The following is a 14901-nucleotide window of genomic DNA, read 5'->3' on the forward strand; positions in this document are numbered from 1 at the left end:
TGAACAAAATGATGGACTAACTTGTAGCAATAAACTAGATTAATTTGAAGTGAAAAAGATAAAGAAAATGACTTAGGATACTTTAAAAAAACAGCTTTATTCGATATAATTCACATAACGTAAAATTCACCAACTTAAAGTCTATAATTTGATGATTTTTAGTATATTCACATATTGTACAACCATCATCACAATCTAAATTTAGAATATTTTTGTTTCTCCTTGAAAGAAATCTTGTACTCATTAGCAGCCAATCTCACTTTTCACTACCTCATCAGCCCTTGCAACCAATAATCAAGAGACTTAATGTCTCTATAAATTTGCATATGCTAGACATTTCATATAAATGGAATCACATGACATATAGTCCCTTATGACTGGTTTCTTTCACTTAGCATAATGTTTCTGAGAGTCATCTATGTTGTAGCATGTATCAATATTTTATTTCTTTTTATTTCCTAATAATAACCCATAACATGCATATACCACAATTTATCTATTCATCAATTGATTGACATTTTGATTCCACTTTTAGACAACTATAAATAATGCTGCCATGAATATTTTTGCTCAAGTTTTCATATGGATATATGTTTTTATTTCCTTTGAGTATATACATAGGATATTGCTGGGTCATATGATAACTTTCTTTAGCATTCTGAGGAATGGTGAAACTGTGTTCCAAAGTAGCTACACCATATTGAATTTCTACCAGCAAAGTATGAGGGTTTTAATTTCTCCACATCCTTGAAAACACTTGCAATTGTCTGCTTTTCTGAATATAGCCATCCTCGCAAGTAGGTGTGAAGTGATATCTCATTGCATTTCCCTAATGACTAATAATGTTGAGCATCCATTAATGTGCTTATTGTCCCTCTGTACATCTTCTTTGGAGAAATGTCCATTCCAGATCCTTTTGTTGTCTTTTTATTACTGAATTGTAAGAGTTATTTACAACTTAGTTATGTATTCTAGATGTAAGTCCCTTATCAGGTATCTGATTTGCAAATATTTACTCTCATTCTGTGGATTGCATTTTTACTTTCTTGAAGTGAAAAGTAAAATTTTAACTATTTTTTCTTGTTTCTTTTGCTTTTACTGTCTATCTCAAGCATCTATGCTTACCTCTCTTCTAGGAGTTTTATAATTTTAGCTCTTACATTTGGGTCTACAATCCTTTTTGAGTTAACTTTGTTACATATATGGTATAAGGTAGGGATACAACTTTCTGTTTTCACATGTGGATATCCAGTTGCCCTATCACCATTTGTTAAAATAGTAGATTTGCACATACAATCTAAGTGTGTAATAATAAGATCCTGACAATCGTAATGGGAACCACTAGGAAAGCTTTATAAAGAATAAAGATTAGTGGTCAGGCAATGGTGAGGCAGGAGATGTGTATGACCAGGTAACAAGTTAAGTAGTGTGACCGCCATTAATATGAATAGGAAAGTCAGGGAGGAAGAAGTTTTTAGAATAAGATGAGCCTGATTTTGGACACGTGAGTTCGTGTTGCCCAAGTGAAAATGCACAAAACATCTGAGAAGATGCCAAATGGTAATGTAATGCTGAGAGTATCCTTCGTGGACATGCTAATTAAGTACTTTTCCAGAGGAAAAATTTAGAGATTAAACAATACCAAGAGCAACAATTTTATTAAGAGAAAAATAAGAGGCAGAATAAAATATACTTTAAGTAATTTATTATGCAATTTGCCCATTCACTCCTTCAACAAATGTTTATGGTATTCCTAACATGTACCAAGAACTACACCAAGTACCCAGTGCCAAAAGAAACAACAATTGACATGGCCTTTGTCTTCATGACACTTTCCATCTAGAGCAGCAAGATAGACAACTCACTGAACAATTGTAGTGCAATGATAAATGCGTGATGAAGAAAGACCAACGTGCAACAGAAAGCACTCACCCCCATCCAAGGGTGTCTTTAAAAGTGTTGGATGAATTTTTGCTGAACTTGAAACCTAAAGATTTAACAGAAAAAAAAAACAAACAAACAAAAAGGCAGGAGGTGCGGGGGAAGCATTCCAGGTAGAGGAAATAGAACATGTAAAGAATGGAACACAGAGAATTTGCTCATTGGAAAAACTGCCAAAAGATGTCTGTCCTGGCCAGAGGCTCAATCCCAGAAGATAGGTGGTAGGAGGTGAGGTGAGACAGACAAGCAGCTAAATCATGAAAGGCCTGCTCAACTGTCCTCACGCCTCCTGAACTTGCTCTCTTCTTTCATCAGAAAGTTCTATCACTCAGCCTTTATCTTTTCCCACTCACCGGAAGCAGTGCTCAGCTTCAACCTCAGGGTCTACCTCCTTTAACACCTGGACACCTACCCTTGGACATGTCCCTCTGCTTGGGTCACTGTCCTCACCTACTCCATTTGTTTCCCTGTTAATACTGAAGAGTAGCATGAGAACCATGAGAACCATTGCTAGAGTTGGACTAATTCACTCAGTCCAGGGGCTGGCCAGCTCCCCATAGCAGCTTATCTGTTGAAGTGCTGTACCTGTAACCACTCCCAGGGGTTTCCTCAGCTTCCCCTGAAATGGTGACACCACTGCATGACAAATCCTTTCTCTCTGTGCTGGCAGAGATACCCACCTCTCTTTGTCCTGCATTGGACATAGTTTTAAAGGATAGCCTGGCATAGGGAAAAGAGCCTCCATTTTGAATCTGACAAGGCTGAATTCTAATACCAGTTTTGCCACTCATTGGCTATGTGGGCATGCATGACTGACTTAATCTGAGCCCTGGTTTCCTGACTTGCAAAATCAGGATAATGCTTATTCAGGAGTTAGCATTTTAAATGAGAGAGATATGCAAAGGGCGTGGCATGTAGTAAGTATTTAATTAATGCTGGTTTGTTTTCTTTCTGTATATGGCAAAGAGTTTCCCTTCTATGCCTCATATTTCTGCCTGGGCTCTCCAGTGTTTCCTCTCCCCTGGGACTTGGATCCCTAAATTACCCACCATTCACATTTTACTCCCTATTGTGTCTTGTCCTTTAACCACACACACACACATGCTTCTCCAGTCTCAAAAATATCTCAGTCTAATGTCCACCTCCTTTTCTCTTTTCTGTCTTTCTCTCTCTACATTTAACTCTCTCTTTCCCTCTTCTCTCCTACTTTTCTCTCCCTTCTTTCTCTTTGTGTCTGTCTCTCTCTCTCTCTCCCTTTTCCCTCCTAATTTTCTTTCTCTCTCTCTCTCTCTCTCTCTGCCATCCTCCTCTGTCACATTTCCAGCTTTTCAAATGAATTTTCTATACTCTTATTTCCTTACCACCCTCTTGCCTTTTCATTGCCTACTATCAAGTGTTTACTCCTTTTCCTGTTCTGAAACCTCTCTTTGGGAACTCCTTTCCCTGTTCTGAAACTTCACTGCCAAAAAAGGATGGCTTTTTCTCTTGGTATCACACACACACAGCACGCACACATACATTACAAGATATGCCTTGACATGAAGACAAATCACCGGGAACAAAATCCTCTGTTTGGTTTAATATCTCGCTGAGTGCTTGTTGTCTACTCTGAGGATATACATGTATTTCATGTCCAGTTTAACAAACTGATACAGAGATCCGAGATCTTGGGCTGCCTATAAGAAAAATGGTCCAATCCTTGATAGGAGGACTGATAGAAAATTCTATAAATGAGTAATAATTATAGAGCATGAATCAAAACAAATGCAAACCAAACAAAAATACAAACTGAAATAAAATTTGCCTTGGACACATGATTTAAGAAAGAGAATAAAATAGGTGATTGATTTAAAAGTTGAAATTGAAAAATAGAGGTTCTTGACAAAGAAAGTTCAAGTTAGAAATGTCAGATTTTCAGTATTATATTTTAAATTTATTTTTATGTAAAAATAATTCAAGTTGAGTTATTTGTTTTGAAAACTTGTGTCATGCCTTCACATTCTATTTTATCTGGGAAATAGATGTAAAAATAGCTCATTGCTACCTGCATAGAAATAGCTATGGACTTCATGGGGATGGAGGCCCCTTATGTCCTCTATGTTTGAAGCAAAGGGGTAATGGATTTCTGCACTGTGCCTTATGGAAAGGGAAGGAAGCCTGGGGAAAAGGGGAGGTTCAGGGAGAGGAAAAAGGAGGCAGAAAGAGGTGGAGTGTGGAGGAGACAGATGGTTCTGGGTGGGTTCTGAGTGAGGGAACTGGAGGCAAACTGCTCTTGTCACGTCCTGCTGAGCACTTAGACAGTGGCTTCAGAATCAATTATCCCCACCCTACAAAGTTCTCATTCGCTGGGTAAGAGGTTTGGGACCTTCCTGCTGATGCCCAGGGGAAGATTTAGTCAGAGCTAAGACATACTCTGGATTCTGGTTTCCAGACTGGGGGGAAGGGAGAGGTCAGAAGTGCCAACATTTAAATCTGAGTGTAAGTAGAACAGCAACCAGACAGTGAGATCAACAAAGGTTGTAAATCCAAAATAAAGAACATGACAGGAAAGTGAGAGTATTTAAGCTGTGGTCAGCATTAGAAAGAGCCATGAAATTTGTTTAGGAGAGCAATAGAATAAAGTAGAGAAAGCAAGGAACTGGGAATCTGAAGACCTAGCTTTCAACCTAGACTGTACTATGGGCTGCGTGTTTGATCTTGAAGAAGTCACTTCGTTTTTAAGTTTCTCTCTCTCTTTCTCCTCTCTCTCTCTTTCTCTCTCTCTCTTTCTCTCTCTGTCTTTCTTTCTGTCTTTCTCTCAAGTTCTTAACTTCTCCAAGCCAGAAAGTCTTCATCTGTAAAATGGATGAAATAACAGAACCTTTCTCATTAGAATGTTTTAAGAATTAAATGGCACACAGCAAGCATTCAATAAATATTGACTGTTATTCCTGTTGTCACTCATCTTATTGTTTCTATCTCATAGAGATTCTGTGCAGTCCCATCAGATGAGATAATATGTATAAGCTGGGGCGTGGCTCCACTGGTGATATCTCACCTTTCTAGAAGTTTATCTTAACCACCTGATCTAATCACCCTCATCCCTCACTTGATGTCTGAGGAAACATCAATCTGAAACCCATGATAAGCTGCTGGCAGCCCAACATTGATGTTACGCCAGTGAATTTTCTGAAAAGAGAAGGTGGTGCTCATCCAAGGGAGATGAAAGTGACAGAAACACTGAGGGCCGTCCGGCTACCTCAGCTGGACTCTGGTAACATACCCTCCTAGCTGTCCAGTTAAGATCAACTCAGTGTGGCCAAGAGGAAAGTCTGCCAGGTTCAAGTATTAATAAAACAAAATGTACAAATTCACACATGCAGAAGAGAAAAGAATTAAGAGAATTAAACCCTAAATTTGGTAATGATTATATACGGCTTAGGGAAAATTTTTATTTTACTCTTTATATTTTTCTGATTCCCAAATGTCCTGCAATGCACTGGTGTTGGTGAGATAATAAAAAAAAAGTTATAAAAGACAAAATTTAAAGGCTGACTCTGATGTTATAAAGAGAAGAGACATGAATCTGTACTATTTGGGGAAAGTACGGATGAGGAAATTTGAAGCTGCACCCAAAGTAGTTTTTTCATTGTATCCTTTCTCTCTGTTTCCACAGTCACTTATCTCCCTGTTCTGGATTTGTATTACTAGATTATTGTAAACAATCTTGCAATTTATTTCCTCACTTCCAAACTTTACTCAAGACAGCCTCTCCCACACAGAAACAGCACATCCTGCTGCAAACACCATCTTTGCCTGTCAATCTCCTCTTTAGTCACTTGTAATGATGTCCTGTCACATCAGATTTCACTCAGAAGTTGTCTAGTATTCAGTAGCTTTTCTTAACTATTCCTTTGCAATATTTTCTTCTCCACTCCTACTTCTCACTAAAACTTAATGAGGCCTCTGTGTTTCAGTGCTTCTCAAAGTGCAGTCTCCAGACCAACAGTGTAAGTATCACTTGGGAACTTGTTAGAAATGCCTAGGCTTGAGTGCCACCCTAGACCTACTCAATCAGAAACTCCATGTTTTAACATCCAGGTATTTCTGGTACACGTGAATGTTGGAGGAGCTCTGAGTTAAACCAAACTGCTGGATTTCTTCAAATCTTGTTTCTTCATTTACACCTGGTTGTCTTTATTCATGGTTTGGAGGCTTGTAATATGTCCACTTGGGTAGGACTAACTCCATTTCCCAGAATTTCCTAACCTGTAGGTTTCTGCATAGATTGGGCCATGAGAGTTTGTAGTACAAGATTGGGAGAGTGGAAGTGCCGCAGCAGTCATTTATTTCGTAGCTCACACATGGTGTCACTTACCTGCTGACTCACATCCTGGGTATGGAGCAGAAGCTGGGTTTGCCGCTGTTCTACAATCCTCTAAACTCTCCTTTACCTTATCTGACCCCTGGGCCAGGCAGACATTCAGCATCATAACAAGGCACCATCTTCTCCTGTGGATACTCAAGGTCACAGGCAGTGAGAACCACAAGCTTTTATGGGTCCCAACTTGTCTTTGTTCTCTCTACTTTATACCCGTATTCTCTTCCCCACTGAATGTCCCATGGACTCCAATCTCCACATCAGATGCAAAGACAACAGCCTTACAGCCTGAGCTGCAGGTGAGGTAGATGTCTCCTCCCATGCACAAAAAGTGAAGGGCAGAGGCATAGGGAGTGGTTCCTTTGCTCCCCACCACAGGCCTCTGCCCCCATTTATTCCTCAATTTCTCCTCCACATTATTGCATGCTCATGGAAACTCAGCTCAAATCCAAGCTCCAGGAAGCCTTCCAGATGAACCCTATTCCAATTCTGTTCTGTCTTTTCTAATTCTGAGAGGCATGCTGCCCTCCTTTGCATTCTGTCTGGTAATTATTCTCAAGCTGTTTCACATATCTTTGTTTGTCTCCATATCTAGATTATGAGCAACTTTCAGCTATATTATATTCGTTACAGTTTGTAATGAACAACCTTCTCTTCCCAGGCTTCACATTCTTCCTGGACTTTCGCTTTCGCTCCCAATGTTTCATATCAAAGCTGATGACTTTCAGACATCTATCTTCTATACTAATCTATTCCCTGAATTTCAATTCACAAATCCAATTGCCTGCCAGTCGTCTACATATAGATGTCCCTCAGGAACCTCATTTTTATTAACATGTCCAAAACTAAGCTTGTCAGTAGCCAATATCAGTGTTCTCGTGTTTCCAACTCAGGAGAACTGCACATGCATCCATCTAGCTGGCCAAATCCAAGCTATGACCTGAGTGTTATCCTGGAGGCCTCACTCTTCTTTTTTTCCTAAACCCAATCCTATTACTAAATCATCTAAATTCTTCCTTCTTGGGTCTATTCACCTTTTTCCTTATATCACATACAATAGCATAGTGACTAAAACCATGGACTGAAGAAAAAGGCTTATGTAGACTTAAATTCCAGTTTTACTGGTTACTGCTTAGTAAGCCTCTATTTCTTTATCTGTAAAATGGTAAAATAATAGTACCTATCTCAAATGATTGTTGTGTCTATAAATACAGACGATTCTCAAGAAGCCATATATAGCCCCATCACGTGGCAAATAATCAATAAATATTAGCTATTATGATTCTTTCTGCTATTACTCTAAGCCAGATCACTCTCTCTTTCCTCGATTATATCAGTTTCCTAATTAGTCTCCTTGCTCTGAAACTTCCTCTTCTCTCTGAATTACAAATGTAGAATCTAATAAAGTGTCACAAGCATCCTCTGAAATACCATTAATTGTTTCTCTAAATGCCACATATATTTTAGAATGGTATTTTAAGTATATGAATGTTTTAGATGGGATAAACCTGATTAACAATTTGCCAAGAGCTAGTGACTTTGACACGAGGCCCAAATTCTGCCTTTTGGAATTCGAAGTATGAGAGGCACCAATTCACACACTTCCAGGAGTAACCTTGAGGATCCTCATAATTCCATAACGTAGGTAAGCAGCGCTGCTACTAAGTTATAAAACAGGTCCATTTTTCTGAGGCAGCCTATGGATGTCTGTGACTTTTCTGCTTTTCTCTATCACCTAGACTGGAATGTCCTAGGATTGCATCAAGAAGATTCACCATATTCTTGTGAAGAGATATGCCTTCCCATAGCAATAAGTGACTGTGACTGAGACAGACAAACTTAACAGCTGCACAGCAGATGGCTCTCCGTTGTGTTTTAGGTGACTGCTTCTATCGAGTATTATAAAATTGGATGAAATTCTGCCAATTTCCTCTCACAATTATAGAAGTGTGGAGTGAGGAAGTAAAAAGATTTAGTATTCATTAGAGTGAACATCCTTAATAAAATCTTCACTTTCCGTTTAAAAAAAAAAGAGCTACATGTTTTCTTATAGCACCAGAACACTTTATTTGTACCTCTAATGAGGTCTGTCCTAAATTAAAATGATTTATATATGTTGCTTACCTTCCCCACTAGACTATGAGCAACTTGAAGACAATTGCATGTCTGATTCATCTTTGTATTCCAGCACCTAGCACTTTTTTGCCTACAGTGTGTGCTCGGTGAATACTGAATTAATGAACAACCAGATGAATAAATGTGCCATTAAAATTTTCATAATTAAATCATACTTTATAATGAAGTGGAGCAAGTCACTATTTAAAGGTACTCTGTGGAAAATTGTTATATGTAATGCCAAATCTTCTCATTGTTTATCATATATTTCAGATATTAAGTTTACTTAATATAATACAATAAAAAATGCACAGATTGAGCATCTGTTACCTTTCATTGATTGCTAAGGTACTGAAATACAAAGAAGAATGAGATATGGTCCCTCTGGTAAATTTTATTTTCTGCTCTTTCATTTTTTTGACTTTTGTGACAGAATCTTGGTCTGTCACCCAGGCTGGAATGCAGTGGTATGATCATGGTTCACTGCAGCTTCCAATTCCTGGGCTCAAGCAATCCTTCTGCCTCAGTCTCTTGAGTAGCTGGGACTACAAGCGCACAACACCAAGCCTGTCTATTATTTTTCTTTCTGTAGAGATGGGGTCTTGCTATGTTGCCCAGGCTAGTCTTGAACTCTTGGTCTCAAGCAGTCCTCCCACCTTGCCCTCCCAAAGTGCTGGGCTTACAGGTATGAGCCACTGCACCCTGCCTGCCTTTTATAACATGGTTTACTGACATTCTTTCTGTGGAGTGGCAGGGTCCATGTGCCCATCCCCCTACACAGGTGCAAATATGAGCAAGAGTTTGTGGCTACTCTATACAACATGCTTTGTGACTTCTGAAGCTAGATTACATAAGGAATTCAGCTTCTGTCTGGCTCTCTCAATCAGGACATTCCCGCACTTGGAAGCCGGCTGCCATGCTGTGGGAAAGCCTGTTCATGTGGACAGTGGAGAGGCCACATTAGAGAGGTCCATATGAAGAGGAGCTGAGGTTCTCAGTGAATGGACAGATGCAACCATCAGATAGCTAAGTGAATAAGCCTTTATATCAGGGCTTTTCTACCTTGGCATGATTGACATTCTGGGAGGGGCAATTCTTTGGGTGGAGGAGGGGGTGTGTGGTGGTGGAGTGGGGTGGTCACTGTGCGTTTTAGGATATTTAGCAGTATCCCTGGCCTTTACTTACCAGATGTCAGTAGCACCCTTTCTCCAGATTGTGACAACCAAAAGTTATTCCAGACATTGCCAAATATTCCCTGGAGATGAGACAAAAATCACACCCACTTGAGATCCACTCTAGCTTTAGATGATTCCAGCACAAATCCTTGAGCTGCCACAGCTAAGCTGGAGTGGGCAATAAGCAAGCTATCCCTACTGAGCCCTACTCAAGATGGAGAATTTCAAGCTGAATAGATATCATTGTTTTTATAAGTCATTAAGATGGTTTGTTTTAAAACATTACATAATAAGAAGTGTTCCTGACTTCAAGAGATGGTTTTTCCCTTTCAGGGTAGAAAGGAACTATATAACCAATTAATCACCATTTGACATCAGACCCTTATAAAATCTACTATAAAGTTTTACTTGTGAGGTACACCCTGAATATATGTATGTGTGTAAAATTATGTGTACATACATAGAGGGACAGCACTCTGATATTGAAGCCCTGGTCTGTGGTCATACTGAGCCATTAAGAGTGTCTATGTTAGCCTAATTTTAGTATATGTAATTATATTGTCTTCCTAATTTGCTCATGCACTTTCAACTGGAAGTGGTCAACACCGGATTCTTAAATAACTCCACATCATTGAGGTTGCCTACAGTAACACACAGCTTGTTTTCCTGTAAGCTACATTAGATGACTCAGTCCCAGAGTATTTGGAACAATTGTGAGATAATGTTCTGAACAGAGCTGTGGCAGGGTCATGTTTGGTCTGCTTGGCACTTTTAGTTTATCTTCATAATCAAGGAAAAAGTCTAGATACAAAAATGTGTGTATGCCATAGCTCACATAGAATATGTATACTAAATTCCAAAATTTAGATTTTTGTAAGAATTTAAAATTATGATAAGACATTCTGTGTACCTAGAATTTATTTTATTACATAATTACAATGAATAATTAAATCTCATCAAGGATGGAAGCTACATCTCATTTACAATAAAGGATATGACAATTATGCATACTCTTGGGCCCTGCGCAGTATATGCTATGCAGTTAATTCTTACAGCAGTCCCCCAACTGAAGTTCAAAGAGGTTAAATGGCTTGTCCATAGAGCTGGTATATTTTTAAGCCTTATCTCTCTGACTCCTAAACTTGTCTTTCCACAGCACCTGATCCCTTTATCTTTGTATACTCACTATTCAACACAGTATATAGTATATAAGCAGATAGTCAAATGAGTTTATAGTTATTGATTACAAATAGCTTTGAATCACAAATCACAAACTGTTAATCACACATTAACAGTTCTGGATGGAAAGGAAACAATATGGTTTATTAGGTTGATCACTATGATGGTCAATCCATGTTTGTTGATTGCCACACAATAGATAAGTTACTAAACAAGCAATCATTCTAGGTGCTAAGCCAACTGAACTGGCTTAAGTCTGTGCTGTATGACTGATTGCCTAGCAATCAGCCATTGAATGACAAAACCCATCTCCTATGTAGATGCAGCCTTAAAATGACCTGCTGTACCAAGTCATTATTTTCCTTTTTATGAAGGCAATGTTGTTTCAGGAAGGGGAAATAGAAGTCAGCATAAGCTCTTTCTCATAAGGAAAGCAATAAACTAGTTGAGAGAGGCAGGTTGAATCTGATGAATCTATGCATAGAATATGCTGATGTATAAGACTGATTTAAAAACAATCCCACTTGAATTGTGTAGTGTTATTAACACAGGATGACACTCACAAAAGCTAAATAAATAAATGAATGACTGAATAACCAATATATAAATAAATAATGAAAATAGTATCCTAAACTAGTCATAGGCATTGTCAACCGACATCCAATAATACAATTGCCAAATGAACTTGTCAGGAAAATATGTACACATAGGTCAATTGCAAACAATAACTACTAGTATTTCAAATCAGTTAATGATAACTGGTTGTTTAAATTAAACCTTCTTTTTCCTCTGAACTGCCTTCTGCTTCACTTAAATTGTTATAAACTTTAGTTTCAGACTTAAGAACCAGTATGTAAAGATGGATGACAGCGAGAGAGAAATGGTAACCTGAAGACGTGTTTGTACAGATGCCCTCTCAATGTTTCATGCTCTCAGGCCCTTCCTGGTATTTTATGGCCCTGATTACATAGTTTGGGGCTACACAAACCAGAATCTTTTCACCATAGCAGGAAGCAGTAGCTAGACCTCTTCTCTCTTCCTGAATAGAAAAAGGTGAAGAAAAGAGAAAGGTTCAATAGTTCTCAACTGTGGGTGGAATAGCCCTCTTGGGGCTGTTTGGAAGTATATGAGGGCCGTGGAGTTGCTACAATGGTAGAAAACACCAATGACATTGAAAGAATAGTCACCAGGGAAGGAAAACATTCCTGCAACATACGTCACAGCTTTCCAAAAAGAAGAATTACTCGCACAAAATAACAATAGCACTGAGAAATGTTAGCCAATTCCCTTTCAGAACATCACAAGCCACTTGCTTAATATCAAGGAAAACTAAACTTCAGCCATGATTTCAAAGAATATGCCAGAATTTGGCTGAAAAACATTCTCTAATTGGAAGCAAAGAAGATTCTTTATGGCAAAAAAAAAAAGAAAAAGAAATGAAAAGTCCTTATTGTTATTCCAACAATAACCTCTAAACTCTTCTCAACATTAGGAACAGCACCTCTGAGTCCCTGCAGGCTTCAGAAATTTCAAAAGAAACAAACACTACAATTCCGTTTTATCCAAGAACCATCCCCTGCTCAGACAATAAACTTGGTTGAACACACAGTAGATTAACAAAGGAATCCAGGTAGGGTGCAGGGTGCAAAGCTCACTTGAAGCTGCTGTAAAATGTTTCCTTCCTCTTACCTTCAGTCTTGGGGGAGACTGTGGTTCTTGCACATTTCTGGAAAACAATGAATGCTGTTCACTATGCAGGTGGGCTGAGGATTTTAGCAGATGGCAATAGGATGGCTGTAAAAGAGAAAAGAGCTCTTGCAGATGGTATAGTTACTCCTTTCTGTGTTTTGTTTTTTTTTTTTCTTTTGGGAGGGGAAAGTGAGAGAAATAGTTGCAAGACAATGCAATAATGCTGCAATGTCCAAAATATTTATTCTTATACATTTTCTGAAATCACTACATTATTACCTTTCATCAACATATTGCAGAGGAGAAATAAAGTGGGAAATGGAGAGAGGACAGGAAGAAAAATCCTTCAACATCTACAACTTTAAATTCACCATCTTCTAGAGTTACCCGTTGTGGACTTGAAGCTTGTGAATGCAATACATTTCCCCGTATTTTTCTTCTCCAAGTGAAATAAGCTAATTACTCTAACTTCTTCTCATAGGCCATTTTTTTTCCAGCTCTGTGCAATTATTTTTGGTGTTTGACTTCTAGCTATATACATTCTGCTCATCCTGTGATTCTGAGATACTACAAGTTGGTCACAATATTCTGAAAATGGCTTGCTAGGTAGCAGCTGCATTCACTAGTGATCTCCAGTTAGATGACAACACCACATCTCTTGGCAGTCTTATCCAAAAAAAGGAGGTAGTTAATAAAGCACTCTGATGTAGGTAGTTTCTGACATAGCGTAGGCACAGGTTTTTCACCATAATGAGCAGCCACGATCATTAATTGAGCCACAGATCTGTGAGTCTTCCAATCCTATTTCTTCAGCTCTTACTGACATTGAAAAGATGGCAAGTGGCAAGTTCTCTGCAAAATATTGTCTCCCACAGGTCTGATCCTGGGAAGTCAATCCTCAATGATTGATATCTGCTGCTTTTTCCTACCCTGGCTTTGGGTGAGTGTCCTCAGAGCATTTCCTCTGTCTCTGCACTTTGATATTAGAAAGCGTAGTAAATGATACAGGCCTGTGAGTGAAGTTGATGCCCTTTAATTATTATTCAGATGATTCGCTCACATTTTCATTTGTGTATCATCAATTTAGTAAATATATAAGAACCTACTGTGAGTCAATCTTGGGATGGTTACTAGTTACAAGGCAACTAGATCAAGGTCTGGCCGTAAAGGAACTCAGGTGGAAGAAGATAGATAAGGAAGTCAATAATTACTATGATAAGTTGGTGAGGTGACAGATATTTTAATTATCTTGATTAAATTTTTCTAAGTTCTATACATAGATCAAAACATCACATTATATCTCATAAATATATATATAGTTACTATTTCTCACTTAAAAGTAAATTTTAGAAAAGGTAGTACAATGCAATATAGTAAGTACATTATTTTAAAAATGTATAGGGTCTTGTGAGACCACTGTTTCAGCCTGAAGGGTTAGGATCAGAAAAGCTCATAGAGCAGGTAACAAACAGAGACATGAAGAATAATTAGGAATGATCTCATCAGGGATCCAAAAATAGGAAGAGCAAACCGTGGAGAAGATGAAGCCCCTAGAAAACCACAGGAATATAAGAGCACCAGGTAGGTAGGAAATCTGTGGATACAGGTGCAGTGTGGCAAGCATAAATGTGGAGAAAGAGAGAAAGGCTGAAAGTTAGGACTAAACTAGAAACTAATTGAGAGCCAGCACAGAAACTACCACCCAAGTCCAATTTACTCAGTGGTCTTAGTTTAGAAAACTTGTATTCAGAATGGGACACTATGGTGCAATGAAGCTAACTTTACCTTCCCCACAATCTAGCTGTGTGTCTCCCTGCATTATAGTGACACAGTGTGATGACGACTGCTATGTGGTAGACAAGGGGCTTAGTTTTCAATAAAATGTTTCATTTCCTCAATCAACTAGAGAACAAACCCAGGGATTTGGGTGGCTCCTTGTGGAAGGCGTTTGTTGCTTTGGCCACCCAGCATCTATTTCCCGTCTTCTCTGGAACTATCACCTTAGACTTTTTTTGGAGAACTACCCTACACCCACTTCGAGTGCATGTGTGGTCCCATTCCTACTTCCAGAGGTGAAGTCTGTTACTCAGTTTAGTACCTCAGCACACCACAGGGACTGGTCAGTGACTGGTTCTGAGATAGGCACATGGCTCGAGCTGGTCCAATCAGGATGAATCCTAGGGCTTATTCAAGAGCTGCCAGGAAGATTTGTTCTCTCAGGTCCAGTGGACCCAAACACGGCAACATTGAAGGGTCAGAGTTACTGCCAGCTATCTACTTACTTTGGGAAATTTGAAATAAAGTCAACACAATAGAAAGACAAACCAGCACCAGGCATGATGGTTCACGCCCTGTAATCCCAGCACTTTGGGAGGCTGAGATGGGCAAATCACTTGAGGTCAGGAGTTTGAGACCAGCCTGGCCAACATGGTGAAACCCTGT

The 14901-nt window shown here is 38.9% G+C and overlaps 1 long non-coding RNA gene across 1 annotated transcript in view; it reads right to left on the reverse strand.

Moving 5' to 3' along the window:
- LOC119625841 (uncharacterized) overlaps window positions 1-14901 on the reverse strand; it is a 159234-nt gene that overhangs the window by 36102 nt on the left and 108231 nt on the right. Inside the window, exon 2 of the long non-coding RNA XR_012090494.1 lies at window positions 12460-12564. This is a non-coding gene — a long non-coding RNA (uncharacterized lncRNA). The remainder of the gene's footprint in view (window positions 1-12459; window positions 12565-14901) is intronic.

This window comes from Chlorocebus sabaeus, chromosome 22 (assembly GCF_047675955.1).
Source record: "Chlorocebus sabaeus isolate Y175 chromosome 22, mChlSab1.0.hap1, whole genome shotgun sequence".
Lineage (NCBI taxonomy): Eukaryota > Metazoa > Chordata > Mammalia > Primates > Cercopithecidae > Chlorocebus > Chlorocebus sabaeus.